Source organism: Vulpes vulpes, chromosome 9 (assembly GCF_048418805.1).
Source record: "Vulpes vulpes isolate BD-2025 chromosome 9, VulVul3, whole genome shotgun sequence".
In the NCBI taxonomy this organism is placed as follows: domain Eukaryota; kingdom Metazoa; phylum Chordata; class Mammalia; order Carnivora; family Canidae; genus Vulpes; species Vulpes vulpes.
This window is the reverse complement of record NC_132788.1, coordinates 6,543,541-6,570,835: the sequence shown is the minus strand read 5'-3', so window position 1 is coordinate 6,570,835 and position 27,295 is coordinate 6,543,541. Positions and strand designations below refer to the sequence as shown.

General features: G+C 45.3%; 1 protein-coding gene and 4 pseudogenes across 2 annotated transcripts in view; all 5 read left to right on the top strand.

The window, feature by feature from the left end:
• Window positions 1-27,295, top strand: part of LOC112925484 (UDP-glucuronosyltransferase 1A1) — a 91,722-nt gene that overhangs the window by 37,302 nt on the left and 27,125 nt on the right. The gene's annotated exons all lie outside the window — the stretch shown is intronic.
• Window positions 7,744-11,645, top strand: LOC112925445 (UDP-glucuronosyltransferase 1A3 pseudogene; annotated as a pseudogene).
• On the top strand, window positions 13,361-14,697 carry LOC112925444 (UDP-glucuronosyltransferase 1A3 pseudogene; annotated as a pseudogene).
• Window positions 18,694-23,042, top strand: LOC140593819 (UDP-glucuronosyltransferase 1A3 pseudogene; annotated as a pseudogene).
• Window positions 23,842-24,885, top strand: LOC140593820 (UDP-glucuronosyltransferase 1A3 pseudogene; annotated as a pseudogene).

Below are 27,295 nucleotides of genomic sequence, written 5' to 3'. Positions count from 1 at the left end.
ATGCAGGGAGTCTGATGTGGGACTCGATCCCTGGTCTCCAGGATCAGGCCCTGGGCCAAAGGCAGGCATTAAACCACTGAGCCACCCAGAGATCCCCCTGGTTTTTATATTTTTAAAGGAATGTTAAAAAGAGCAACCACAAAGAATACGGGATGGAGATGTATGTGACTCACTACCTGACCCTTTACAGAAAAAGTATGTTGACCTCTGACCTAAGGCAAATGGTTTTAGATGCCTTCCTGACATATGGGAAGAGAGCCCAGAGTTACTTTGGAAATTAAAAACTTGTGAGGTTTTTGTATTTGTATTTATACCTCTGAAAGGCTTCAGATCACCCTTTCCCAGCAGAATTCTCTTTTTCAATGCATTTTTCATCAGAAAGAAAATCCCAAGCAGGTCCCAAAGACTCTTATCCCTCTTCTTGAATATCTGCCAATTTCTTTGTTGGCACGTTGGACAGTTGGCCATGCCTATAAGAGCTGGTAGGAGCAGGGGCAATGAGCATAATCAGACTGGTTCCAGGAAGCATGGGGCACAGAATACAAATCCCACATGCCAGGGAAATTTAACCCAGTAGTCAGTCAATAAGCAAAAATATCATAAGAAATATATGGCATAAGAAGGAAACAATCGCATTTTTGCAAAAAGAATTGCATGTAGTCATATTGAAAACCAGACTGTAGGGAATGTGTTTTTTGAGCATCATGAATTTACATGGGATTCTCAGTTATTACCCAAATATTACCACAGAGAACATTCTGTAATACACAGTATATAATTATCAACTTGTATTTGTATATTGAAAATTAAAGTGATCAAAATCAGAGTTTTTTTGGCTTAAATGATCTAACCATTTCAACACTCTGGGAAAAAAAAATGTGTACTTTGCAGTGATGGAAATGTTTTGGAATCATGTAGATGTGGTGGTTGTACCACATGGTGAGTGTACTAAATGCCTCTGAACTGTTCGCTTTAATATTGTTGATGATGTTATGTGACTTCATCGAAAAAAATTGCTTAAAAAAAAGAAGATACATCATAGATCAGGAAAAATAAAGGCCTAATTTATAGCTGAAAACAAACCACCACCAACAAAAAACCCCGCATACTCCTTAGTAGGCAAATAACTTTATCAGGTAATACTAACCACAATACAAGTGTCCATTAAAGTTTGGAGACATATTTGGCTTCAGAAATAATCCAAGAAATCCAGACTATAAGCAATGAAATTCAATTTTGAGAAAAAAAAAAAGAAATTTTGCTGAGCAAGTCAGCAAGCACGTTTCATAAGTAGCTATGGGCTTAATTATAAAACCAGTATAATTAAGTTTCTTATTATGCTTCTGCTACTGTGCAGAGCCTTTTGAAAACCAGAGCTTTGTGAACACTCTGCATAAATAATGCTATGATTCACCACCTGGGGAGGTGTGCTTATTCTCAGGGTAACTTGTGTGCTCCCAGGCTTGCATGTATGACAGAGCATGAGATCACTCCCCAACGCCCAAGGTAGCGTGACTGACTACGGCTCCTCCTGCCTCCTCTGCCTAGGGAGGGACTGGGGACCTCAGAGGGTTCCCTGGTTGGTTTGGCCCAAGATGCTCTTGGAGAAGCTGCTCAGGTGCCTGGTTCCCACTGGGAGACCCCAGATGTCCTGAACCCAACGCCTCCTCTCCAACCCTGAGTTGCGACTCATCTGTCCCATGGCTAACTTCTTTGCCTTAGGTTTCCAATATCTCCATTAAATTAAAAAAAAAAAGTTTTATTAATTTAAGAGATCTCTACACCCAATATGGAGCTCAGACTCAAGCCCCTGAGATCAAAAGTAGGACGCTCTACCGACTGAGCCACCCAGGTTCCCCCCAAATCTCCATTTTAGAAGAGAGTTTGGCATTACATTTCACTATTAGAAGGGCCATTGAGGTGTTTTTCTTAGAACAAAGGATTTCAGGGGTAAATCCCAGTCTCTTCCAAATGCAAAGCAGAGAACTGCTCAAAGCTTCAGGAACAGGTTTCCAATCTCCCTTTTAGGGGCTACACAAACCCAGGGAGCTCAGGCTCCCATACCAGCACCACCTCTCTGCCCAGGCTGCTCTGTGGGAGGGAATGCATCAGAGTCCAGCCCTAGCTTATACCTGGGTGGAAAGGGCTAGCTTTCCCTCCCCATTGGCTCCAGAGATTCCACCCTCGTCCCCCTTATGTTGGTGGAGTAAAAGTGATAAGACTTGGATTCAAGCCCAGCTTTGTGGCTGAGGCAGGTGGCTTATCTCTGGCATTGTTCATGTCTCCATCTGTGAAATGGGAACACTCTAAAGGTCAGGGTTTGGGGCAGGCAAGATGGAGTTCATTGGAGAATTTTGAAAACCACAAATGCAACACACGTAGGACAGGCTTCTTTAGGCTGGAATAACAGGACAGAGCCCCCCCATGCAGGAGAGAGTCCTATTCTCCTGTACACGAGCAAACCAAAGTTACCAGGCAAGACAGATGAGCTGCCTAAGGCCACGGGGTGCAGCGAGGAGCTGAAGCAGGACGAGAACCCACCTCCTTGTCACTCTCCCATCCCAAGGCCACATGTTTGCCCAGCACTCATTTTCCAAAGATATAAGACCTGGAGTGTAGCAGACTCATGAAGGGAAGAAATGAGGTTGGACAATGAGTCAGCAGATTTGAAGAGCTTCCTCCTGGCCAAGTGACCTTAGATTTCAGTCTTCTTATCTCAGAATGGGGTGGAGATCATGTGCCTTGCTCCTCACAGGGCTGTTTGAGGATCACTTGGGCAGCATGTGGAGGTGCCTGATAGACTGGTAGGGAAGCCATGGTCTCTGGCCCTCCCTTCTCTTGACCTTTGTGCAATGCTGAGTGAGCTGATACAAACAGCTTGGCTTTCTTGCAGCATCTTAGGGGGAGTGTTTTCGCAGAAAGCTAGATCCCAATTCCCAAGGACTAGCTCTTTTGTTCCCGGGTGTCCCCTTCTGGAATCATCTAGATAGCATTTCTCAAACGGGAAATTTTGCACCCCTGGAAGGCAACTTTTGGAGACATTTTTGGTGTCACAATTAGGGGGTGAAACTGACATGTAGTAGATAGAAGCCAGGGATGCTGGTAAAAGTCCTACAAAGCACAAGAAATAGCGACCCACCCACTCCTAACGAAGAATTAATTATCTGTTCCCCAATAGTGCTGAAGTTGAGAAATACTGGTGATCTAAATCAGTTCCATGTGAGTATCAGTGACTTCTACCCAGGGCCATAGCTGAGTGATGGGGGGCCACAAGAATCCTCTGCCCATTCCCTGAGCCATGTGGTCTCCCTTCAGGGGTCTCTACAAGCAATAGTCACCCAAGCTGCAGCTTCCACGTTTTTTGGTTGAGCTGAGGACTGAATTCCAGTCAAGTCAAAGCAACAAAACGCCAAAATGCCAAGTCATTCTTAATAGGTACTTTTTAAAGTACATAATTAAGGTCAATGTCTACAATACTTTTTGTGGTTTGCTTTTCTTTCAAAAAGGATTTTGAAATGTGTTTGTATTTATGACTGATTGGACATGTAGAACATTTTGATAGTATTGTTTCTGTTAATAATTATCCAGAGTAGCACAATGCTAGCATGAGTCAGCCTTTTTTAAAAAAGTATCCTACATGAGTATCTGAAAAATTTCAACCTTGGTTGATTAATGATTTGTGTAATTCTAAGAGAATGAGATTAAACGGGTTTAAAAAACAAACAACGTTCCTGAGATATAAGTCATAGATCATACAATTCATTCTAGGAAGGTTTACAGTTCGATGGTTTTTAGCATATTCTGAGCAACCATCACCACAATTGGTTTTGAAATGTTTGCAATCACCCCTAAAAAACCCCCTGCCCAGTGAGTAGTCACTCTACAGCCCCTGCCAACCACTGATCTACTCTTTGGTCTTTATGGATTTGCCTATTCAGATCATCTCAAACAAATGGGATCACAGAATATGTGACTGGCCTTTGTATTTTTATTTAATTATTTATTTAAAAAGATTTTATTTATTCATGAGAGATGCAAGGAGAGAGGCAGAGATATAGGCAGAGGGAGAAGCAGCATACCAGTAGGAGCGTGATGCAAACTCAATCCCAGGACCCCAGAAACATGATCAGAGCCGAAGTCAGACACTCAGCCACTGAGCCACCCAGGTGGCTGAACACCCAGGTGCCCCTCGACAGGCTTTTTAAATATAGCAGAATATTTTCAGGATTCATCCAGGATGTGGTATTGTATTTTATTGCTGAATAATATTTCCTTCTATGGATATACCACACTTCATGTACATACTCATCAGTCGATGGACTTTTGTGTTTTTTCTATTTCTTGGCCATTGTGAATCCTGCTGCTGTGAACATTCCTGCGGACATATGTTCCAATCTCTTGCATATGTACTGAGGAGCGGAATTGCTGGGTTGTGTGATAAACCTTTGAGGAACGGCAGGATTGTTGTTCAGAGTGCCTGCTTCCTTTGTTTTATTGTGATAAAATACACATAAAGTAAAACTGACCTTTTTAAAGTGTGCTCTCCAGTGGTGATTGATACACCCGTGATGTGATGTACATCATCACCATTATCTAGTTTCAGAACATTCTTATCACCCCAAAAGGACATGCATGTGCCTTTCTAAGTAGTCACTCTGATTCTACCCTCCCCAGCTCCTGGCCACCACGAATCTGTTTTCTGTCTATAGATTTGCCTATTCTGGCGATTTGATGGAAATGAAATCATACAGGATGTGGCCTTTTGTATCTGGCTTCTTTACTTAGCTTAATGTTTCAAGGTTCATCCATATAATAACACGTGTCGGTACTTAATTTCTTTTTTAGAGATTTATTTATTTATTTGTGGAGGAAGGGACAGAGGGAAAGAGTGAGAGAGAGAGTCCTTAAGCAGACTCTTCACTGAGTTCGGAGCCTGAAGCGAGGCTCAATCCTGGGGACCTGAGACCAGGACCTGAGCCAAAATGGAGTCACATGCTTAAGTGACTGAGCCATGCAGGTGCCCTGATACTTCATATCTTTTGTGGCTGAATAATATTCCCTTGTGTGGATGGACCACCGTTTCTACATTTATCAGTTGACAGATATTTTCTTTAAAGTTTTATTTATTTAAGTAATCCTTCTGTACACCCAATGTGGGGCTCAAACTCATGACCCTGAGCTAAGAATTGCATGTTCTTCTGACTGAGTGAGCCATGCGCCCCCGCTGATGGACATTTCTATGATCTGTTGATGGGTTTCCATTCTTTGCAATTGTGTACAGTCCTGCTATGAGCATTTCTGTACAATATTGTGTTGAACAGTTGTTTTCACTTTTTTTTTTATTATAGCCACCCCAGAGGGCAAGAAGTGATATCTTATTTTTTTTTGCATTTCCTTAGTGACTATTGATGTTGAGTATATTTTCATAGGCTTGTTGACTGTCCTTATATCTTCTTCAACAGTAATCTATTCTGATCGCTTTTGTATTTAAAAAAACTATTTCGGTTGATGTTGTTGAGTGTTGGAGGGAGTTTTTGGGAGGATGTTCATGCGGGTTTACAAGGGGGATGGTTCCAGGCATTTGGAGGCTTCTCAACTCCTCCTCGGAAGGAGGAGTCTTCAGAATGAATGTTCTACCCACCATTCTTTCAGTCGGACTGGTTTCCAAGGATGTGGCCTTGAGGGAGTCAGGTGTTGACAGTATACTATCCAGATGGTATACATAAGTGAACCAAGTTAATGTGTCTATATAGACTTCTAGATTTGGCAGGCAGCAGCAGAGATCTACTGGTCTTGTGGCCATTCAAGACAAGCCTTGTGAGGAACATCCCTTGCTTCTTAGCCCTGCCAACATCCATCCAGATCAGCCTGCCTTGTTTTCAGTGTGTCCTTGCCTCCATATCCAGCGGCCAGACTGTGAACCAACAATTGGTGAACTAGCCAGCAAGCTGAAGAAATGGGCTCTGGGAAAGAGATGTCATGAGAGAAACCCTGAGTTAGCTGTTGACCTTTTCATAGGATGAGGGGCACCTACGTCAGACGCTTATGGACTGCCATGTGAGTATGGGGACACATGAAAACACGCGCTGGATCGATGGGCGTGTGGCGACACTGCTCAGGGCAGCCTGTTGTAGAGAGTGGAAACAGATGACTGTGTGCTGGGCCGGCTGCTGTGGGGGGCAGGTCAGCAGACCACTGAAATTCAACTAGAGGCTAAAGCCTGAATCACAAGGTTGGAAGAGGGCTGAGGTTGCAGAAGGAAGTGCGATGCCCACTGGTCTGCTGGCTTTGAGGCTGATCAACAAGGTATGGGTTGGACCCCATGATAGAGACCACAGAAGGAAAATGCCCCTGGAACTTTGGTCCAAGCTCTGGAAGGGGGTGAAACCCGATGATGAGTAGTGGATTGACTGAGGTGCTGGCCATTTCCTGGCCACGTGGGTACAATGGCATTAAGACAATCTCCCTGTTAAGAGGGAGAAGCTATGCAGTGGGTGAGGCTAGAGGTAGGAGAGGTGGCTGCTAAGAAGTGTAAGGAAACTCTACCCTCCCTCCTGGTTACCCTTGAGGTCCTGTGCCATCATCCTGTCCCCTTTGTCTCCTTCCATTTCTGCCCTCATTTGTTTGCTGCCCAAGGCCTTCAGACAGCATTATTTAGAAAAACATTTTGCAAGAGTTTATAATCATTATCTGTGGGACCAGCGACTGAGAGGAGCTACTCCTGTATTACCAGAAGCCCCAAAGGCTTCTAGGTGATTTTGAAAACGTTGTTTTGTCAAGTTTAAAATCCCAGTGAGATTCTGTTTGGCTTTCATGCTTATGAAATGAATCTATTGCTTCACTGGGGACAGAATCAGGAGCATTACAGTGTGAAATCTTCCCATCCAGCATGTTGCAGTCTCTTTATTTATTCTACCTAGATTGATATCTTAGAGTTGTTAAAGAACGAAAGTCCAACCTGTAAATTTGCAGATCAATTGGCCTTATTAAGGATTCATGAAGTGAGCAGCATCCCATCTAGGAAGCAGAGGGGAGCTCTGAGGCCTTGTATGAAATGGGTGGTTTTCACGGGAAGGAGGGCCAGGAAGTGAAAGACCCTAGTCCCTAAACAAGGTAGCAGGAGACAGGAGAAGAGGAGTGGAGTCAGGGACTGATTGGAGGCTTTGTGACAGCTCCCCTTGTTCCAAGGTGACCAGGCTCTGGAGGAGGGTGCTCTGTGGTCCCTTATGTCATCCATAAGGGTTATCTTGCCGATTTATGCTTTAGATAACAAAAGATCTTATTCTGAGAAGTAAGTATGGATGCTCAACAAGTCTTGCAGTGTGTTCACATGTGCACTGCAGGATCCTTCAAGGTATTTCCTTATTTGACAGGCACTTCAAGTAGGTTCTTTTCCATGTGTTCCACACACACACATGGGTGTGTTCCATGTTCCCCACAAATGAGAGGAAAGCACATCAACAGTTTGCAGCTAAGTTTCCATCCCACAGAGAGGTTATGCTTGAGACTGGGGCATTGGTGACTCTCCAGAGCTCAGTCACAGCTCTTGGCACAGGATCAACCAGGAACTAGGAGGAGATCCAGTGAATTGGGCATCCACAGCCCTGTTTTGGGAATTGGATAGCGGGCAACAGAGTCAATTAGAATGTTCCTTGGAGAGAGCACAGAGGCAGGTGAGATGTTTCCTAGATAAGGGGGATTGATTTCTCCTTGTGTGGAAGCAGAAGAGTGGGGCCAGTGGTGGAAGAGTGGGACAGGCCTAGTCTGTAATGATTAACACAAGGAGGGCATGCTGCCTGCCAGCTACCTGCCCTGCGAAGCGGCTCAGTGATAAGATGAAGTCAAAGAAGATAAATGTAGGAGGCATAGCCTGATCTGCAAAGCCGGCTGCTTTGGGCTCCTACAGACATGGCTGCAGGGTTCCTGGCTCCCCTGCCAGTGCTCACGGGGCTGTTGCTCATCCTGTATGTTGGACGCTGGGTTGAAGGCGGGAAGGTACTGGTGGTGCCTATGGATGGCAGCCACTGGCTTAGCATGAAGACGGCTGTGCAGAAGCTCCATGCCAGAGGCCACCAGATGGTGGTGGTTTCCCCAGAGTTGAATATGCATATCAAAGAAGAGAATTTTTTCACCCTGACAACCCATGCCATACCTTACACCCAGGAAGAATTTGATCACCTCCTACTGGGTCAGAGGTACCTGGTTTTTGAAAGAATGCCTTTTCTAAAAAGATTGTTGAAAACTATGGAACGCTTGAAAACTGTTTCTTCCTTTTATCAAAGGTCTTGTGAGGGCCTTTTGCATAACAAGAACCTGATCAGGCACCTGAATGCCAGTTCCTTTGATGTGGTTTTAACTGATCCTGTTCACCCCTGTGGGGCAATACTGGCTAGGTACCTGTCCCTTCCCTCTGTGTTTTTTTTGCGGAACATTCCATGTGATTTAGATTCTGAGGGCACACAGTGCCCAAACCCTTCCTCATATATTCCCAGATTATTAACAAGGAATTCAGACCACATGACGATCCTGCAAAGGGTCAAGAACATGCTCTACCCCCTGGCCCTGAAGTACTTTTGCCACTTTTCTTTCACTCCTTATGCAAGCCTTGCCTCTGAGCTTCTTCAGCGAGAGGTATCCCTGGAGGACATTCTCAGCTCTGGATCTGTGTGGCTGTTCAGAGGGGACTTTGTTCTAGAGTATCCCAGGCCAATCATGCCCAACATGTTCTTCATTGGAGGCATAAACTGTGCCAACAGGAAGCCATTGTCTCAGGTCTGTATTGGATCGTATGTGCGATCAGTGTTCCAGGTGGAACACTTATGTTTTTTTAAAGCTTACTTCCAGGTGCTTGCTTATCTGCCAGTCTTTGTGAGATTTCTTCTACCTCTTGTTCTCCTGTGAGTTCTGTGAAATAAATGTTAAAGTACTTCCACTCATGTAGTAAAGGTTTGCAATGGTCACAAAGAGAATTGAGAGGCAGGGGTGCAGGTCTGTGATGGGATCGACAAGCGCCAGCATGGTCAAACGAGACTTTCCTTTCTTCTTCTTCTTCTTCTTCTTCTTCTTCTTCTTCTTCTTCTTCTTCTTCTTCTTCTTCTTCTTCTTCTTCTTCTTCTTCTTTCTTCTTCTTCTTCCTTCTTCTTCTTCTTCTTCTTCTTCTTCTTCTTCTTCTTCTTCTCCTCCTCCTCCTCCTCCTCCTCCTCCTCCTTCTCCTCCTTCTCCTTCTCCTTCTTCTTCTTCTTCTTCTTCTTTCTCCTCCTCTCCTTCTCCTTCTTCTTCCTCTTCTTTCTTCTTTTTATAATTTATTTATTCATGAGAGACACGGAGAGAGGCAGCGATACAGGCAGAGGAAGTAGCAGGGTCCCTGTAGGGAGCCCAACGTCGGACTCGATCCTGGGACTCCAGGATCAGGCCCTGGGCTGACGGCAGCGAAACCGCTGAGCCACCCGGGGTGCCCTAACAGGCTTTTTATTTTTTTATTTTTATTTATTATTTTTTTTAAATTTTATTTTATTTATTTATGATAGGCACACAGTGAGAGAGAGAGAGAGGCAGAGACACAGCCAGAGGGAGAAGCAGGCTCCATGCACCGGGAGCCTGACGTGGGATTCGATCCCGAGTCTCCAGGATCGTGCCCTGGGCCTAAGGCAGGCGCCAAACCGCTGCGCCACCCAGGGAACCCTAACAGGCTTTTTAAATATAGCATGATATTTTCAGGATTCATTCAGGTTGTAGTATTGTTTTTTATTGCTTAATAATATTTCCTTCCATGGATATACCACACTTCATGTACGTACTCATCAGTCGATGGACTTTTGTGTTTTTTCTATTTCTTGGCCGTTATGAATACTGCTGCTGTGAACATTCCTGTGCAGGTTTTATGTGGACATATGTTCCAATCTCTTGCATATGTACTGAGGAGTGGAATATCTGGGTTGTGAGATAAACCTTTGAGGAATGGCTGGATTGTTGTTCAGAGTGCCTGCTCCCTTTGTTTTATTGTGATAAAATACACATAAAGCAAAACTGACCATTTTAAAGTGTGCTCTCCAGTGGTGATTGATACACCCGTGATGTAATGTACATCATCAGCATTATCTAGTTTCAAAACATTCTTATCACCCCAAAAGGACATGCATATGCCTTTCTAAGTAGTCACTCTGATTCTACCCTTCCCAGCTCCTGGCCACCACGAATCTGTTTTCTGTCTATAGATTTGCCTATTCTGGCGATTTGATGGAAATGAAATCATACAGGATGTGGCCTTTTGTATCTGGCTTCTTTACTTAGCTTAATGTTTCAAGTTCAGCCATATAATAACAGGTGTTGGTACTTAATTTCTTTTTTAAAGATTTATTTATTTGTGGAGGGAGGGAAAGAGTGAGAGAGAGAGAGTCGAGTCCTTGGGCAGACTCTTCACTGAGTTCGGAGCCTGAAGCGAGGCTCGATCCTGGGGGCCTGAGACCAGGACCTGAGCCAAAATGGAGTGAGATGCTTAAGTGACTGAGCCATGCAGGTGCCCTGATACTTCATGTCTTTATGGCTAAATAATATTCCCTTGTGTGGATGGACCACTGTTTGTACATTTAGCAGTTGACAGACATTTTCTTTAAAGACTTACTGAGGTAATCTCTGCACTCGATGTGGGGCTCAAACTCACGACCCTGACCTAAGAGTTGCATGTTCTTCTGATGGATTGAGCCAGGCACCCCTGCTGATGGACAGACATTTCTATTACCAGTTGATGGGTTTCTACTCTGTGCCATTGTCTATCCTCCTGCTATGAGCATTTCTGTAAAGGTTTTGTTTAACAGTTGTTTTCAGTTCCTTTTTATTTTTTTATTTTTAATTTTTTTATTTTTTTAAAATTTGTATTTATTTATGATAGTTCAGAGAGAGAGAGAGGCAGAGACATAGGCAGAGGAAAGCAGGCTCCATGCACTGGGAGCCTGATGTGGGATTGTAACCCGGGTCTCCAGGATCGTGCCCTGGGCCAAAGGCAGGCGCCATACCACTGCACCACCCAGGGACCCCTCAGTTCCTTTTTATTATAGCCACCCTAGGTGGCAAGAAGTGATATCTTATTTTTATTTGCATTCCTTAGTGACTATTGATGTTGAGTATATTTTCATAGGCTTGTTGACTGTCCTTATATCTTCTTCAATAGTAATCTATTCTGATCCCTTGTGTACTTAAAAAAAACTATTTCTGTTGATGTTGAGTGTTGGAGGGAGTCATTAGAAGGATGTTGATGCAGGGTTACAAGGGGGCTGGTTCCAGGCATTTGGAGGCTTCTCAACTCCTCCTCAGAAGGAGGAGACCTCAGAATGTATGTGTTGTCCACCATTCTTTCAGTTGGACTGGTTTCCAAGATGTGGCCTTGAGAGAGTCAGGTGTTGTGGACAGTATACTATCCAGATGGTATACATAAGTGAACCGAGTTAATGTGTCTATATAGACTTCTAGATTTGGCAGGCAGGGGCAGAGATCTACTGGTCTTGTGGCCATTCAAGACAAGCCTTGTGGGGAACATCCCTTGCTTCTTAGCCCTGCCACCACCCATCCAGATCAGCCCGCCTTGTTTTCAGTGTGACCTTGCCTCCATATCCAGTGGCCTGTTTGTGAGCCAACAATTGGTGAACTAGCCAGGAAACAATTGGTGAACTAGCCATTTTTATAGGATGAGGGGCACCTATGTCAGACGCTTATTCACTGCCATGTGAGTATGGGGACACATGAAAACACAGGCTGGTTCGATGGGCGTATTGGCGGGGCTGCTCAGGGCACCCTGTGACAGAGAGTGGAAACAGTTGTCTGTGTGCTGGGCCGGCTGCCGTGGGGGGCAGGTCAGCAGACCACTGAAATTCAACTAGAGGCTAAAGCCTGATTCACAAGGTTGGAAGAGGGCTGAGGTTGCAGAAGGAAGTGCGATGCCCACTGGTCTGCTGGCTTCGAGGCTGATCAACAAGGTATGGGTTGGACCCATGATAGAGACCACAGAAGGAGAATGCCCCTGGAACTTTGGTCCAAGCTCTGGAAGGGGGTGAAACCCGATGATGAGTAGTGGATTGACTGAGGTGCTGGCCATTTCCTGGCCACGTGGGTACAATGGCATTAAGACAATCTCCCTGTTAAGAGGGAGAAGCTGTGCAGTGGGTGAGGCTAGAGGTAGGAGAGGTGGCTGCTAAGAAGTGTAAGGACACTCTACCCTCCCTCCTGGTTACCCTTGAGGTCCTGTGCCATCATCCTGTCCCCTTTGTCTCCTTCCATTTCTGCCCTCATTTGTTTGCTGCCCAAGGCCTTCAGACAGCATTATTTAGAAAAACATTTTGCAAGAGTTTATAATCATTATCTGTGGGACCAGCGACTGAGAAGAGCTACTCCTGTATTACCAGAAGCCCCAAAGGCTTCTAGGTGATTTTGAAAACGTTGTTTTGTCATGTTTAAAATCCCAGTGAGATTTTGTTTGACTTTCATGCTTATGAAATGAATCTATTGCTTCACTGGGGACAGAATCAGGAGCATTACAATGTGAAATCTTCCCATCCAGCATGTTGCAGTCTCTTTATTTATTCTACTAGATTGATATCTTAGAGTTGTTAAAGAACGAAAGTCCAACCTGTAAATTTGCAGATCAATTGGCCTTATTAAGGATTCATGAAGTGAGCAGCATCCCATCTAGGAAGCAGAGGGGAGCTCTGAGGCCTTGTATGAAATGGGTGGTTTTCACAGGAAGGAGGGCCAGGAAGTGAAAGACCCCAGTCCCTAAACAAGGTAGCAGGAGACAGGAGAAGAGGAGTGGAGTCAGGGACTGATTGGAGGCTTTGTGACAGCTCTCCTTGTTCCAAGGTGACCAGGCTCTCGGGGGAGGGTGCTCTGTGGTCCCTTATGTCATCCATAAGGGTTATCTTGCCCATTTATGCTTGAGATAACAAAAGATCTTATTCTGAGAAGTAAGTATGGATGCTCAACAAGTCTTGCAGTGTGTTCACATGTGCACTGCAGGATCCTTCAAGGTATTTCCTTATTTGACAGGCGCTTCAAGTAGATTCTTTCCTGACCATTGCAAGAAATGTCCTGATGGAAAAGGAGCAAAACCTACGAGCTAGTGTCCCCTCCCTGTTTAAAGAAAGCTGCCTTAGCAGTGTTATATATTTTTCTGGGTGTGTTCCATGTTCCCCACAAATGAGAGGAAAGCGCTTCAACAGTTTGCAGCTAAGGTTCCATCCCCACAGAGAGGTTATGCTTGAGACTGGGGCATTGGTGACTCCCCAGAGCTCAGTCACAGCTCTTGGCACAGGATCAACCAGGAACTAGGAGGAGATCCAGTGAATTGGGCATCCACAGCCCTGTTTTGGGAATTGGATAGCGGGCAACAGAGTCAATTAGAATGTTCCCTGGAGAGAGCAGAGAGGCAGGTGAGATGTTTCCTAGATAAGGGGGATTGATTTCTCCTTGTGTGGAAGCAGAAGAGTGGGGCCAGTGGTGGAAGAGTGGGACAGGTCTAGTCTGTAATGATTAACACAAGGAGGGCATGCTGCCTGCCAGCTACCTGCCCTGTGAAGCGGCTCAGTGATAAGATGAAGTCAAAGAAGATAAATGTAGGAGGCATAGCCTGATCTGCAAAGCCGGCTGCTTTGGGCTCCTACAGACATGGCTGCAGGGTTCCTGGCTCCCCTGCCAGTGCTCACGGGGCTGTTGCTCATCTTGTGTGTTGGACGCTGGGTTGAAGGCGGGAAGGTACTGGTGGTGCCTATGGATGGCAGCCACTGGCTTAGCATGAAGAAGGCTGTGCAGAAGCTCCATGCCAGAGGCCACCAGATGGTGGTGGTATCCCCAGAGTCGAATATGCATATCAAAGAAGAGAATTTTTTCACCCTGACAACCCATGCCACACCTTACACCCAGGAAGAATTTGATCACCTCCTACTGGGTCAGAGTTACCTGGTTTTTGAAAGAATGCCTTTTCTCAAAACATTTTTGAAAACTATGGAAGGTTTGAAAGCTGCTGCTTTGATTTTTCAAAGATCTTGTGAGTCGCTGATGCATAACAAGAACCTGATCAGGCACCTGAATGCCAGTTCCTTTGATGTGGTTTTAACTGATCCAGTTTATCCCTGTGGGGCAATACTGGCTAGGTACCTGTCCCTTCCCTCTGTGTTTTTTTTGCGGAACATTCCATGTGATTTAGATTCTGAGGGCACACAGTGCCCAAACCCTTCCTCATATATTCCCAGATTATTAACAAGGAATTCAGACCACATGACGTTCCTGCAAAGGGTCAAGAACATGCTCTACCCCCTGGCCCTGAAGTACATTTGCCACGTTTCTTTCACTCCTTATGCAAGCCTTGCCTCTGAGCTTCTTCAGCGAGAGGTATCCCTGGAGGACATCCTCAGCTCTGGATCTGTGTGGCTGTTCAGAGGGGACTTTGTTCTGGACTACCCGAGGCCAATCATGCCCAACATGTTCTTCATTGGAGGCATAAACTGTGCCAACAGGAAGCCATTGTCTCAGGTTTGTATTGCATCCTATGTGCGATCAGTGTTCCAGGTGGAACACTTACGTTTTTTTAAAGCTTACTTCCAGGTGCTTGCTTATCTGCCAGTCTTTCTGAGATTACTACGTTTGTTCTCCTGTGAGTTCTGTGAAATAAATGTTAAAGTACTTCCACTCATGTAGTAAAGGTTTGCAATGGTCACAAAGGGAATTGAGAAGCAGGGGTATAGGTCTGTGATGAGATCAAGAAGCGCCAGCATGGTCAAACGAGACTTTCCTTTCCCTTTTTTTTTTTTTTAATTTATTTATTCATGAGAGACACAGATGGAGGCAGAAATACAGGCAGAGGAAATAGCAGGGTCCTTGCAGGGAGCCCAACGTGGGACTCGATCCCCAGACTCCAGAATCAGGCCCTGGGCTGACGGCAGCGAAACCGCTGAGCCACCCGGGGTGCCCTAACAGGCTTTTTAAATATAGCATGATATTTTCAGGATTCATTCAGGTTGTAGTATTGTTTTTTATTGCTGAATAATATTTCCTTCTATGGATATACCACACTTCGTGTACCTACTCATCAGTCGATAGACTTTTGTGTTTTTTCTATTTCTTGGCCGTTATGAATACTGCTGCTGTGAACATTCCTGTGCAGGTTTTATGTGGACATATGTTCCAATCTCTTGCATATGTACTGAGGAGTGGAATATCCGGGTTGTGAGATAAACCTTTGAGGAATGGCTGGATTGCTGTTCAGAGTGCCTGCTTCCTTTGTTTTTTTTTTTTTGCTTCCTTTGTTTTATTGTGATAAAATACACATAAAGCAAAACTGACCAATTTGAAGTGTGCTCTCCAGTGGTGATTGATACACCCGTGATGTGATGTACATCATCACCATTAACTAGTTTCAAAACATTCTTATCACCCCAAAAGGACATGCATGTGCCTTTCTAAGTAGTCACTCTGATTCTACCCTCCCCAGCTCCTGGCCACCACGAATCTGTTTTCTGTCTATAGATTTGCCTATTCTGGCGATTTGATGGAAATGAAATCATACAGGATGTGGCCTTTTGTATCTGCCTTCTTTACTTAATGTTTCAAGTTCAGCCATATAATAACAGGTGTTGGTACTTAATTTCTTTTTTAAAGATTTATTTATTTGTGGAACGGGGGGCAGAGGGAAGAGTGAGAGAGAGAGAGTCGAGTCCTTGAGCAGACTCTTCACTGAGTACGGAGTCTGAAGCGAGGCTCGATCCTGGGGGCCTGAGACCAGGACCTGAGCCAAAATGCAGTGAGATGCTTAAGTGACTGAGCCATGCAGGTGCCCTGATACTTCATGTCTTTATGGCTAAATAATATTCCTTTCTGTGGAATGACCACCGTTTGTACATTTAGCAGTTGACATTTTCTTTAAAGTCTTACTGAAGTAATCTCTGCACTCGATGTGGGGCTCAAACTCACGACCCTGACCTAAGAGTCGCATGTTCTTCTGACGGATTGAGCCAGGCACCCCTGCTGATGGACAGACATATCTATTACCAGTTGACGGGTTTCTACTCTGTGCCGTTGTCTATCCTCCTGCTATGAGCATTTCTGTAAAGGTTTTTTTTTTAACAGTTGTTTTCAGTTCCTTTTTATTATAGCCACCCTAGGTGGCAAGAAGTGATATCTTATTTTTATTTGCATTTCCGTAGTGACTATTGATGTTGAGTATATTTTCATAGGCTTGTTGACTGTCCTTATATCTTCTTCAATAGTAATCTATTCTGATCCCTTGTGTATTTAAAAAAAACTATTTCTGTTGATGTTGAGTGTTGGAGGGAGTCATTAGAAGGATGTTGATGCAGGGTTACAAGGGGGCTTGTTCCAGGCATTTGGAGGCTTCTCAACTCCTCCTCAGAAGGAGGAGTCCTCAGAATGTATGTGTTGTCCACCATTCTTTCAGTTGGACTGGTTTCCAAGATGTGGCCTTGAGAGAGTCAGGTGTTGTGGACAGTATACTATCCAGATGGTATACATAAGTGAACCGAGTTAATGTGTCTATATAGACTTCTAGATTTGGCAGGCAGGGGCAGAGATCTACTGGTCTTGTGGCCATTCAAGACAAGCCTTGTGAGGAACATCCCTTGCTTCTTAGCCCTGCCACCACCCATTCAGATCAGCCCGCCTTGTTTTCAGTGTGACCTTGCCTCCATATCCAGTGGCCTATTTGTGAGCCAACAATTGGTGAACTAGCCAGGAAACAATTGGTGAACTAGCCATTTTTATAGGATGAGGGGCTTATGGACTGCCTATGTCAGACGCTTATGGACTGCCATGTGAGTATGGGGACACATGAAAACACGGGCTGGTTCGATGGGCGTATTGGCGGGGCTGCTCAGGGCACGCTGTGGCAGAGAGTGGAAACAGTTGTCTGTGTGCTGGGCCGGCTGCCGTGGGGGGCAGGTCAGCAGACCACTGAAATTCAACTAGAGGCTAAAGCCTGAATCACAAGGTTGGAAGAGGGCTGAGGTTGCAGAAGGATGTGCGATTCCCCCTGGTCTGCTGGCTTCGAGGCTGATCAGCAAGGTATGGGTTGGACCCATGATAGAGACCACAGAAGGAGAATGCCCCTGGAACTTTGGTCCAAGCTCTGGAAGGGGGTGAAACCCGATGATGAGTAGTGGATTGACTGAGGTGCTGGCCATTTCCTGGCCACGTGGGTACAATGGCATTAAGACAATCTCCCTGTTAAGAGGGAGAAGCTGTGCAGTGGGTGAGGCTAGAGGTAGGAGAGGTGGCTGCTAAGAAGTGTAAGGACACTCTACCCTCCCTCCTGGTTACCCTTGAGGTCCTGTGCCATCATCCTGTCCCCTTTGTCTCCTTCCATTTCTGCCCTCATTTGTTTGCTGCCCAAGGCCTTCAGACAGCATTATTTAGAAAAACATTTTGCAAGAGTTTATAATCATTATCTGTGGGACCAGCGACTGAGAAGAGCTACTCCTGTATTACCAGAAGCCCCAAAGGCTTCTAGGTGATTTTGAAAACGTTGTTTTGTCATGTTTAAAATCCCAGTGAGATTTTGTTTGACTTTCATGCTTATGAAATGAATCTATTGCTTCACTGGGGACAGAATCAGGAGCATTACAATGTGAAATCTTCCCATCCAGCATGTTGCAGTCTCTTTATTTATTCTACCTAGATTGATATCCTAGAGTTGTTAAAGAACGAAAGTCCAACCTGTAAATTTGCAGATCAATTGGCCTTATTAAGGATTCATGAAGTGAGCAGCATCCCATCTAGGAAGCAGAGGGGAGCTCTGAGGCCTTGTATGAAATGGGTGGTTTTCACGGGAAGGAGGGCCAGGAAGTGAAAGACCCTAGTCCCTAAACAAGGTAGCAGGAGACAGGAGAAGAGGAGTGGAGTCAGAGCCTGATTGGAGGCTTTGTGACAGCTCCCCTTGTTCCAAGGTGACCAGGCTCTCGGGGGAGGGTGCTCTGTGGTCCCTTATGTCATCCATAAGGGTTATCTTGCCCATTTATGCTTGAGATAACAAAAGATCTTATTCTGAGAAGTAAGTATGGATGCTCAACAAGTCTTGCAGTGTGTTCACATGTGCACTGCAGGATCCTTCACGGTATTTCCTTATTTGACAGGCGCTTCAAGTAGATTCTTTCCTGACCATTGCAAGAGATATCCTGGTGTGGAAAAGGAGGAAAACCTACGAGCTAGTGTCCCCCTCCAAGTTTAGAGAAAGCTGCCTTAGCAGTGTTATATATTTTTTGGGTGTGTTCCATGTTCCCCAAAAATGAGAGGAAAGCGCTTCAACAGTTTGCAGCTAAGGTTCCATCCCCACAGAGAGGTTATGCTTGAGACTGGGGCATTGGTGACTCCCCGGAGCTCAGTCACAGCTCTTGGCACAGGATCAACCAGGAACTAGGAGGAGATCCAGTGAATTGGGCATCCACAGCCCTGTTTTGGGAATTGGATAGAGGGCAACAGAGTCAATTAGAATGTTCCTTGGAGAGAGCACAGAGGCAGGTGAGATGTTTCCTAGATAAGGGGGATTGATTTCTCCCTGCGTGGAGCAGAAGAGTGGGGCCAGTGGTGGAAGAGTGGGACAGGCCTAGTCTGTAATGATTAACACAAGGAGGGCATGCTGCCTGCCAGTTACCTGCCCTGCGAAGCGCCTCAGTGATAAGATGAAGTCAAAGAAAATAAATGTAGGAGGCATAGCCTGATCTGCAAAGCCGGCTGCTTTGGGCTCCTACAGACATGGCTGCAGGGTTCCTGGCTCCCCTGCCAGTGCTCACGGGGCTGTTGCTCATCTTGTGTGTTGGACGCTGGGTTGAAGGCGGGAAGGTACTGGTGGTGCCTATGGATGGCAGCCACTGGCTTAGCATGAAGAAGGCTGTGCAGAAGCTCCATGCCAGAGGCCACCAGATGGTGGTGGTATCCCCAGAGTCGAATATGCATATCAAAGAAGAGAATTTTTTCACCCTGACAACCTATGCCACAACTTACACCCAGGAAGAATTTGATCACCTCCTACTGGGTCAGAGTTACCTGGTTTTTGAAAGAATGCCTTTTCTCAAAACATTTTTGAAAACTATGGAAGGTTTGAAAGCTGCTGCTTTGATTTTTCAAAGATCTTGTGAGTCGCTGATGCATAACAAGAACCTGATCAGGCACCTGAATGCCAGTTCCTTTGATGTGGTTTTAACTGATCCAGTTTATCCCTGTGGGGCAATACTGGCTAGGTACCTGTCCCTTCCCTCTGTGTTTTTTTTGCGGAACATTCCATGTGATTTAGATTCTGAGGGCACACAGTGCCCAAACCCTTCCTCATATATTCCCAGATTATTAACAAGGAATTCAGACCACATGACGTTCCTGCAAAGGGTCAAGAACATGCTCTACCCCCTGGCCCTGAAGTACATTTGCCACGTTTCTTTCACTCCTTATGCAAGCCTTGCCTCTGAGCTTCTTCAGCGAGAGGTATCCCTGGAGGACATCCTCAGCTCTGGATCTGTGTGGCTGTTCAGAGGGGACTTTGTTCTGGACTACCCGAGGCCAATCATGCCCAACATGTTCTTCATTGGAGGCATAAACTGTGCCAACAGGAAGCCATTGTCTCAGGTTTGTATTGCATCCTATGTGCGATCAGTGTTCCAGGTGGAACACTTACGTTTTTTTAAAGCTTACTTCCAGGTGCTTGCTTATCTGCCAGTCTTTCTGAGATTACTACGTTTGTTCTCCTGTGAGTTCTGTGAAATAAATGTTAAAGTACTTCCACTCATGTAGTAAAGGTTTGCAATGGTCACAAAGGGAATTGAGAAGCAGGGGTATAGGTCTGTGATGAGATCAAGAAGCGCCAGCATGGTCAAACGAGACTTTCCTTTCCCTTTTTTTTTTTTTTAATTTATTTATTCATGAGAGACACAGATGGAGGCAGAAATACAGGCAGAGGAAATAGCAGGGTCCTTGCAGGGAGCCCAACGTGGGACTCGATCCCCAGACTCCAGAATCAGGCCCTGGGCTGACGGCAGCGAAACCGCTGAGCCACCCGGGGTGCCCTAACAGGCTTTTTAAATATAGCATGATATTTTCAGGATTCATTCAGGTTGTAGTATTGTTTTTTATTGCTGAATAATATTTCCTTCTATGGATATACCACACTTCGTGTACCTACTCATCAGTCGATAGACTTTTGTGTTTTTTCTATTTCTTGGCCGTTATGAATACTGCTGCTGTGAACATTCCTGTGCAGGTTTTATGTGGACATATGTTCCAATCTCTTGCATATGTACTGAGGAGTGGAATATCCGGGTTGTGAGATAAACCTTTGAGGAATGGCTGGATTGCTGTTCAGAGTGCCTGCTTCCTTTGTTTTTTTTTTTTTGCTTCCTTTGTTTTATTGTGATAAAATACACATAAAGCAAAACTGACCAATTTGAAGTGTGCTCTCCAGTGGTGATTGATACACCCGTGATGTGATGTACATCATCACCATTAACTAGTTTCAAAACATTCTTATCACCCCAAAAGGACATGCATGTGCCTTTCTAAGTAGTCACTCTGATTCTACCCTCCCCAGCTCCTGGCCACCACGAATCTGTTTTCTGTCTATAGATTTGCCTATTCTGGCGATTTGATGGAAATGAAATCATACAGGATGTGGCCTTTTGTATCTGCCTTCTTTACTTAATGTTTCAAGTTCAGCCATATAATAACAGGTGTTGGTACTTAATTTCTTTTTTAAAGATTTATTTATTTGTGGAACGGGGGGCAGAGGGAAGAGTGAGAGAGAGAGAGTCGAGTCCTTGAGCAGACTCTTCACTGAGTACGGAGTCTGAAGCGAGGCTCGATCCTGGGGGCCTGAGACCAGGACCTGAGCCAAAATGCAGTGAGATGCTTAAGTGACTGAGCCATGCAGGTGCCCTGATACTTCATGTCTTTATGGCTAAATAATATTCCTTTCTGTGGAATGACCACCGTTTGTACATTTAGCAGTTGACATTTTCTTTAAAGTCTTACTGAAGTAATCTCTGCACTCGATGTGGGGCTCAAACTCACGACCCTGACCTAAGAGTCGCATGTTCTTCTGACGGATTGAGCCAGGCACCCCTGCTGATGGACAGACATATCTATTACCAGTTGACGGGTTTCTACTCTGTGCCGTTGTCTATCCTCCTGCTATGAGCATTTCTGTAAAGGTTTTTTTTTTAACAGTTGTTTTCAGTTCCTTTTTATTATAGCCACCCTAGGTGGCAAGAAGTGATATCTTATTTTTATTTGCATTTCCGTAGTGACTATTGATGTTGAGTATATTTTCATAGGCTTGTTGACTGTCCTTATATCTTCTTCAATAGTAATCTATTCTGATCCCTTGTGTATTTAAAAAAAACTATTTCTGTTGATGTTGAGTGTTGGAGGGAGTCATTAGAAGGATGTTGATGCAGGGTTACAAGGGGGCTTGTTCCAGGCATTTGGAGGCTTCTCAACTCCTCCTCAGAAGGAGGAGTCCTCAGAATGTATGTGTTGTCCACCATTCTTTCAGTTGGACTGGTTTCCAAGATGTGGCCTTGAGAGAGTCAGGTGTTGTGGACAGTATACTATCCAGATGGTATACATAAGTGAACCGAGTTAATGTGTCTATATAGACTTCTAGATTTGGCAGGCAGGGGCAGAGATCTACTGGTCTTGTGGCCATTCAAGACAAGCCTTGTGAGGAACATCCCTTGCTTCTTAGCCCTGCCACCACCCATTCAGATCAGCCCGCCTTGTTTTCAGTGTGACCTTGCCTCCATATCCAGTGGCCTATTTGTGAGCCAACAATTGGTGAACTAGCCAGGAAACAATTGGTGAACTAGCCATTTTTATAGGATGAGGGGCTTATGGACTGCCTATGTCAGACGCTTATGGACTGCCATGTGAGTATGGGGACACATGAAAACACGGGCTGGTTCGATGGGCGTATTGGCGGGGCTGCTCAGGGTACCCTGTGGCAGAGAGTGGAAACAGTTGTCTGTGTGCTGGGCCGGCTGCCGTGGGGGGCAGGTCAGCAGACCACTGAAATTCAACTAGAGGCTAAAGCCTGAATCACAAGGTTGGAAGAGGGCTGAGGTTGCAGAAGGATGTGCGATTCCCCCTGGTCTGCTGGCTTCGAGGCTGATCAGCAAGGTATGGGTTGGACCCATGATAGAGACCACAGAAGGAGAATGCCCCTGGAACTTTGGTCCAAGCTCTGGAAGGGGGTGAAACCCGATGATGAGTAGTGGATTGACTGAGGTGCTGGCCATTTCCTGGCCACGTGGGTACAATGGCATTAAGACAATCTCCCTGTTAAGAGGGAGAAGCTGTGCAGTGGGTGAGGCTAGAGGTAGGAGAGGTGGCTGCTAAGAAGTGTAAGGACACTCTACCCTCCCTCCTGGTTACCCTTGAGGTCCTGTGCCATCATCCTGTCCCCTTTGTCTCCTTCCATTTCTGCCCTCATTTGTTTGCTGCCCAAGGCCTTCAGACAGCATTATTTAGAAAAACATTTTGCAAGAGTTTATAATCATTATCTGTGGGACCAGCGACTGAGAAGAGCTACTCCTGTATTACCAGAAGCCCCAAAGGCTTCTAGGTGATTTTGAAAACGTTGTTTTGTCATGTTTAAAATCCCAGTGAGATTTTGTTTGACTTTCATGCTTATGAAATGAATCTATTGCTTCACTGGGGACAGAATCAGGAGCATTACAATGTGAAATCTTCCCATCCAGCATGTTGCAGTCTCTTTATTTATTCTACCTAGATTGATATCCTAGAGTTGTTAAAGAACGAAAGTCCAACCTGTAAATTTGCAGATCAATTGGCCTTATTAAGGATTCATGAAGTGAGCAGCATCCCATCTAGGAAGCAGAGGGGAGCTCTGAGGCCTTGTATGAAATGGGTGGTTTTCACGGGAAGGAGGGCCAGGAAGTGAAAGACCCTAGTCCCTAAACAAGGTAGCAGGAGACAGGAGAAGAGGAGTGGAGTCAGAGCCTGATTGGAGGTTTTGTGACAGCTCCCCTTGTTCCAAGGTGACCAGGCTCTCGGGGGAGGGTGCTCTGTGGTCCCTTATGTCATCCATAAGGGTTATCTTGCCCATTTATGCTTGAGATAACAAAAGATCTTATTCTGAGAAGTAAGTATGGATGCTCAACAAGTCTTGCAGTGTGTTCACATGTGCACTGCAGGATCCTTCACGGTATTTCCTTATTTGACAGGCGCTTCAAGTAGATTCTTTCCTGACCATTGCAAGAGATATCCTGGTGTGGAAAAGGAGGAAAACCTACGAGCTAGTGTCCCCCTCCAAGTTTAGAGAAAGCTGCCTTAGCAGTGTTATATATTTTTTGGGTGTGTTCCATGTTCCCCAAAAATGAGAGGAAAGCGCTTCAACAGTTTGCAGCTAAGGTTCCATCCCCACAGAGAGGTTATGCTTGAGACTGGGGCATTGGTGACTCCCCGGAGCTCAGTCACAGCTCTTGGCACAGGATCAACCAGGAACTAGGAGGAGATCCAGTGAATTGGGCATCCACAGCCCTGTTTTGGGAATTGGATAGAGGGCAACAGAGTCAATTAGAATGTTCCTTGGAGAGAGCACAGAGGCAGGTGAGATGTTTCCTAGATAAGGGGGATTGATTTCTCCCTGCGTGGAGCAGAAGAGTGGGGCCAGTGGTGGAAGAGTGGGACAGGCCTAGTCTGTAATGATTAACACAAGGAGGGCATGCTGCCTGCCAGTTACCTGCCCTGCGAAGCGCCTCAGTGATAAGATGAAGTCAAAGAAAATAAATGTAGGAGGCATAGCCTGATCTGCAAAGCCGGCTGCTTTGGGCTCCTACAGACATGGCTGCAGGGTTCCTGGCTCCCCTGCCAGTGCTCACGGGGCTGTTGCTCATCCTGTGTGTTGGACGCTGGGTTGAAGGCGGGAAGGTACTGGTGGTGCCTATGGATGGCAGCCACTGGCTTAGCATGAAGAAGGCTGTGCAGAAGCTCCATGCCAGAGGCCACCAGATGGTGGTGGTTTCCCCAGAGTCGAATATGCATATCAAAGAAGAGGATTTTTTCACCCTGACAACCTATGCCACAACTTACACCCAGGAAGAATTTGATCGCCTCCTGTTTGGCCTGAGTTACCTGGTTTTTGAAAGAATGCCTTTTCTAAAAACATTTTTGAAAACCATGGAAGGTTTGAAAGCTTCTGCTTTGATTTTTCAAAGATCTTGTGAGTCGCTGATGCATAACAAGAACCTGATCAGGCACCTGAATGCCAGTTCCTTTGATGTGGTTTTAACTGATCCAGTTTATCCCTGTGGGGCAATACTGGCTAGGTACCTGTCCCTTCCCTCTGTGTTTTTTTTGCGGAACATTCCATGTGATTTAGATTCTGAGGGCACACAGTGCCCAAACCCTTCCTCATATATTCCCAGATTATTAACAAGGAATTCAGACCACATGACGTTCCTGCAAAGGGTCAAGAACATGCTCTACCCCCTGGCCCTGAAGTACATTTGCCACGTTTCTTTCACTCCTTATGCAAGCCTTGCCTCTGAGCTTCTTCAGCGAGAGGTATCCCTGGAGGACATCCTCAGCTCTGGATCTGTGTGGCTGTTCAGAGGGGACTTTGTTCTGGACTACCCGAGGCCAATCATGCCCAACATGTTCTTCATTGGAGGCATAAACTGTGCCAACAGGAAGCCATTGTCTCAGGTTTGTATTGCATCCTATGTGCGATCAGTGTTCCAGGTGGAACACTTACGTTTTTTTAAAGCTTACTTCCAGGTGCTTGCTTATCTGCCACTCTTTCTGAGATTACTACGTTTGTTCTCCTGTGAGTTCTGTGAAATAAATGTTAAAGTACTTCCACTCATGTAGTAAAGGTTTGCAATGGTCACAAAGAGAATTGAGAGGCAGGGGTGCAGGTCTGTGATGAGATCAACAAGAGCCAGCATGGTCAAACGAGACTTTCCTTTCCTTTTTTTTTTTTTTTAATTTATTTATTCATGAGAGACACAGAGAGAGGCAGAGATACAGGCAGAGGAAGTAGTAGGGTCCCTGTAGGGAGCCCAACGTCGGACTCGATCCCGGGACTCCAGGATCAGGCCCTGGGCTGACCGCAGCGAAACCGCTGAGCCACCCAGGCTGCCCTAACAGGCTTTTTAAATATAGCATGATATTTTCAGGATTCATTCAGGTTGTAGTATTGTTTTTTATTGCTGAATAATATTTCCTACGAAGGATATACCACACTTCGTGTACCTACTCATCAGTCGATGGACTTTTGTGCTTTTTCTATTTCTTGGCCATTATGAATACTGCTGCTGTGAACATTCCTGTGCAGGTTTTATGTGGACATATGTTCCAATCTCTTGCATATGTACTGAGGAGTGGAATATCTGGGTTGTGAGATAAACCTTTGAGGAATGGCTGGATTGTTGTTCAGAGTGCCTGCTTCCTTTGTTTTATTGTGATAAAATACACATAAAGTAAAACTGACCTTTTTAAAGTGTGCTCTCCAGTGGTGATTGATACACCCGTGATGTGATGTACATCATCACCATTATCTAGTTTCAGAACATTCTTATCACCCCAAAAGGACATGCATGTGCCTTTCTAAGTAGTCACTCTGATTCTACCCTCCCCGGCTCCTGGCAACCACAAATCTATTTTCTGTTTATAGATTTGCCTATTCTGGCGATTTGATGGAAATGAAATCATACAGGATGTGGCCTTTTGTATCTGGCTTCTTTACTTAGCTTAATGTTTCAAGGTTCATCCATATAATAACACGCGTTGGTACTTAATTTCTTTTTTAAATATTTATTTATTTGTGGATCGAGGGACAGAGGGAAAAAGTGAGAGAGAGATTAGAGTCCTTGAGCAGACTCTTCACTGAGTACGGAGCTTGAAGCGAGGCTCGATCCTGGGGGCCTGAGACCAGGACCTGAGCCAAAATGGAGTGAGATGCTTAAGTGACTGAGCCATGCAGGTGCCCTGATACTTCATGTCTTTATGGCTAAATCATATTCCTTTCTGTGGATGGACCACTGTTTGTACATTTATCAGTAGACAGACATTTTCTTTAAAGTCTAACTGAAGTAATCTCTGCACTCGATGTGGGGCTCAAACTCACGACCCTGAGCTAAGAGTCACATGTTCTTCTGACGGATTGAGCCAGGCACCCCTGCTGATGGACAGACATTTCTATTACCAGTTGACGGGTTTCTACTCTGTGCCGTTGTCTATCCTCCTGCTATGAGCATTTCTGTAAAGGTTTTTTTTTTAACAGTTGTTTTCAGTTCCTTTTTATTATAGCCACCCTAGGTGGCAAAGTGATATCTTTTTTTTTTTTTTTTGCATTTCCTTAGTGACTATTGATGTTGAGTATATTTTCATAGGCTTGTTGACTGTCCTTATATCTTCTTCAATAGTAATCTATTCTGATCCCTTGTGTATTTAAAAAAAACTATTTCTGGTGATGTTGAGTGTTGGAGGGAGTCATTAGAAGGATGTTGATGCAGGGTTACAAGGGGGCTTGTTCCAGGCATTTGGAGGCTTCTCAACTCCTCCTCAGAAGGAGGAGTCCTCAGAATGTATGTGTTGTCCACCATTCTTTCAGTTGGACTGGTTTCCAAGATGTGGCCTTGAGAGAGTCAGGTGTTGTGGACAGTATACTATCCAGATGGTATACATAAGTGAACCGAGTTAATGTGTCTATATAGACTTCTAGATTTGGCAGGCAGGGGCAGAGATCTACTGGTCTTGTGGCCATTCAAGACAAGCCTTGTGAGGAACATCCCTTGCTTCTTAGCCCTGCCACCACCCATTCAGATCAGCCTGCCTTGTTTTCAGTGTGTTGTGAATCCATATCCAGTGGCCGGTTTGTGAGCCAACAATTGTTGAACTAGCCAGGAAACAATTGGTGAACTAGCCATTTTTATTGGATGAGGGGCTTATGGACTGCCATGTGAGTATGGGGACACTTGCAAACACTGGCTGGGGGATCCTTGGGTGGCGTAGAGGTTTAGCGCCTGCCTTAGGCCCAGGGCGTGTTCCTGGAGACCCGGGATCGAATCCTACGTCGGGCTCCCGGTGCATGGAGCCTGCTTCTCCCTCTGCCTGTGTCTCTGCCTCTCTCTCTTTGTGACTATCATAAAAAAAAAAATTAAAAAAAAAAAAAAGGAAAACACTGGCTGCTTCGATGGGCGTGTTGGAGGGGCTGCTCACGGCCCCTGTGGCAGAGAGTGGAAACAGATGACTGTGTGCTGGGCCGGCTGCCGTGGGGGGCAGGTCAGCAGAC